The following is a 3,347-nucleotide window of genomic DNA, read 5'->3' as shown; positions in this document are numbered from 1 at the left end:
AAATCACAGGAGGCAATTACATACTGGGAATTATCCTTAAGCCCTATCTAGTTAATACAAAACCAACATCCGTGTGGTGACATGCGAACACTTAACCTGACAGGTTCCTCACTTATTATATCGAGGTTCTTCTTCTTTGCATACAAGGTCCATGCTAAAACCTATACAATCTTAACTCCACGATGGTATTTCTTCCCTACCCCCAAAAATGTATCAATATCGTCAATGGGGCACTGAATTCACAAGCAAATTCACGAATTAAACAGACTGGGATTCCATCAGGTCTCGCCTGCTGTGAGGATTCATACCCAATGGCATGTTTTCACAATGCCATTACACTCACGAATATAAAAATTGCCCACTTGGATTGCATTATTGGGAGAGTTATTTGAAGTGTGTATCTTGAGGTGTACTTTTCTCCAGGCCAAAATGGTGATAGCAATCTAGCAATTCCCCTTCTCCTCCCAAGGACTCTGAGTCCCTGACTCAAACATAAAACAAGATGGAGCTTTGAATAAGTCAGAGCCTCGCCAGTGTGTCGTGACCAATGTAAGGTTTCCCACCTTTTTGACTCGATGTTCTTTTTTGATTTGTGTCCCATACTCCACAGAGTGTCGGTGATGCCGAAACAGATTATTGGCAACGTTTGTACTGGGTGGTTTGTCATTGCCTTCCGAGCTGGTCTGGTCCATGGTTGCTGGTCCATGGTCTGTCCTTTTAAATACTGGGCACCAAGCAAGGAAGCAGCTCGTACCATTATACAAAAAAGTCTTTGTGTGACTCGGACGGGTTTATATCTCCGACCCTCCCAGGTTCAAAGCGGAAGCTTCATTAAACCACCAGGTTTGACATTCCCCACCAGTGGATTATTTACTTGATACACTTGGGAAAAAATATTTTTTTAAAGACTCTGGAAAAAATTTATTTCTAAATGTATCATCTCCTTTGTGATGCAACAAACATGGTTATCAAAATTTCACATGAAAAAACAAAACATAATTTGTTATTTCTTTCACAATCCAGTGACCTTAAAGTAATCCCTTACCTCTCGTAACGAAGATGCGTTCAAATTGCACGACGATCAGATAACCAACCAGGAAGCAAAGCAGGTATATCAGTTTCCTTACGTCACGTGGGAATGCATTGACGTCATTTACTTGAAGTGACTATTAAATCTTATTCCGGTTTTCAAGTCCACCACAAACTCTCAGCCACTTGGTTCTATCATAAACACTTGTGGAAATTACACATCATCCTTTGAAGTTGTTTTCCCTGTCTAAAGTAACAAAGATGGAGAAAAGATGGTTGTGACATCAATTGACTCCTTCTCCTTCTCAACTCTCTTTTCTCAGTCTCATTCTCAGTTTCTCCTGAACAATGTGGATTTTATCATTTGAAGGTAATAATGAATTGAAAGGTACAATGAGGGAAAATAAAATGAGCAAGAATGTAAATCCTCAGAGAACACACCCCCAACCACACCTTAAAATGGGACGTGTAGATTTTACAGGTAAATCACGTTTTACAGGTAAACACCTGAACAACTAAATTAATGTACATGTAGACAGTGGAGATAGGAATGGGGATAAAAATAAATATATACAGCAGTTTAAAGTTTTGTGTTAGCAGTGGAGATGGTTAAAGTGTTTTTCGTGAATAAGTAATTCAAAGTTGTGTGTTGGTAGTGGAGATGGTAAAAGTGTATTTAGTAAATAAGTAATTCAAAGTTGTGTGTTGGTAGTGGAGATGGTTAAAGTGTATTTAGTAAATAAGTAATTCAAAGTTGTGTGTTGGTAGTGGAGATGGTTAAAGTGTATTCATTAAATAAGTAATTCAAAGTTGTGTGTTGGTAGTGGAGATGGTAAAGTGTATTTAACAAATAAGTAATTCAAAGTTGTGTGTTGGTATTGGAGATGGTAAAGTGTATTTCGTAAATAAGTAATTCAAAGTTGTGTGTTGGTAGTGGAGATGGTAAAAGTGTATTTAATAAATAAGTAATTCAAAGTTGTGTGTTGGTCATGGAGATGGCAAAAGTGTATTTAATAAATAAGTAATTCAAAGTTTTGTGTTGGCAGTGGAGATGGTAAAAGTGTATTTAATAAATAAGTATATCAAAGTTGTGTGTTGGCAGGGAAGATGGTAACGGTGCATTTAATAAAGAAATAATTTAAGTTGAATGTTGATGGTAGAGGTAATAAAGGTGTATCATCTTCACCATCATCATACTAAAATGCACCATTCGGTGTCTGTCTGTGTCTGTCTGTCTATCTGTCTGTCTGATGAATTTTTGACTGTGATATATTCCGTCGTTACTTATCCAATCTCAACCAAACTTGACAGGATGACTAAAGGTTGCACAATGAAGGTTATAGCGCAATCATTTTCTCCCCTCTCCAAGGGGGTTTTCTCCCCCGAGCAGATTTTCCCCACCATTGCCGTCAATGGGGTTGCTTGTTGAGGTGTATGTCCATGGTAAGTTAGTTTTATCGTGGCGTTTTCCCAAGGCCGCTTCTGACAACAAAACTAACGATAATAGCTTAATAGCCGGCTAAGCCGGTGTTGTGAATGAACGCGTACGTATTATGTTGAAAAGCCAGCTTTGCTGGATCCTTTGAGAATATCGAAGCTTTGACCCACCAAATCGCTCCATGGAGGCCGCCTCCATGGAGGCCATAGGCGCTCCATGGAGGCTGCGGAAGTATGCATGAACAAGCGTTACGCCTCGGTCCCCCGTCGTTGAAGTGATGTGAGTTGACAAAGTGGAAGACGCAAGGCGGCCATCTTGAATTTTGAAGTGGCGACCCAATTTTCAATAGCGTTCTCCCTTATGCGTAGGTACACCCACACACCAGATTAGAAGTTAGTAGTTCGTTTATTTGTCAGGATATTTCGCTCACAAGGTTCAGACATATATATGGTGGCGGCCATCTTGGATTTTGACATGGCGACCCAATTTTCAAGAGCTTTCTTCCTTTTGCCTGGATACACCGACACACCAAATTAGAAGTTGGTACTTCGCTTATTTTTCAAGATATTCCGCTCACAAGGTTCAGACATACATGGCGGCGGCAATCTTGGATTTTGAGGTGGCGACCAAATTTTCAATAGCATTCTTCCTTATGTGGAGATTCACCCACTCACCAGATTAGAAGTTAGTAGTTCGTTTATTTTTCCACATATTTCACTCACAAGTTTCAGACATATATATGGTGGCGGCCATCTTGGATTTGGACGTGGCGACCCAATTTTCAATAGCTTTCTTCCTTTTGCCTAGATACACTCACACACCAGATCAGAAGTTGGTACGTCACTTATTTTTCAAGATATTCCGCTCACAATGTTCAGAC

General features: G+C 39.7%; 1 protein-coding gene across 2 annotated transcripts in view; it reads right to left on the bottom strand.

The window, feature by feature from the left end:
* Positions 1-1,129, bottom strand: part of LOC137415095 (E3 ubiquitin-protein ligase TRIM7-like) — an 89,537-nt gene extending 88,408 nt beyond the window's left edge. For both annotated transcript variants that reach the window (XM_078770157.1, XM_078770158.1), the window contains exon 1: positions 1,046-1,129. The gene's annotated coding sequence lies outside the window, so the exon portion shown is untranslated. The remainder of the gene's footprint in view (positions 1-1,045) is intronic.
* Positions 1,130-3,347: the final 2,218 nt, after the last annotated feature.

Source organism: Myxine glutinosa, chromosome 1 (genome assembly GCF_964187855.1).
Source record: "Myxine glutinosa chromosome 1, kmMyxGlut1.1, whole genome shotgun sequence".
Lineage (NCBI taxonomy): Eukaryota > Metazoa > Chordata > Myxini > Myxiniformes > Myxinidae > Myxine > Myxine glutinosa.
Note: the sequence above shows the minus strand (reverse complement) of the source record. Positions and strands in the feature narration are given on the sequence as shown.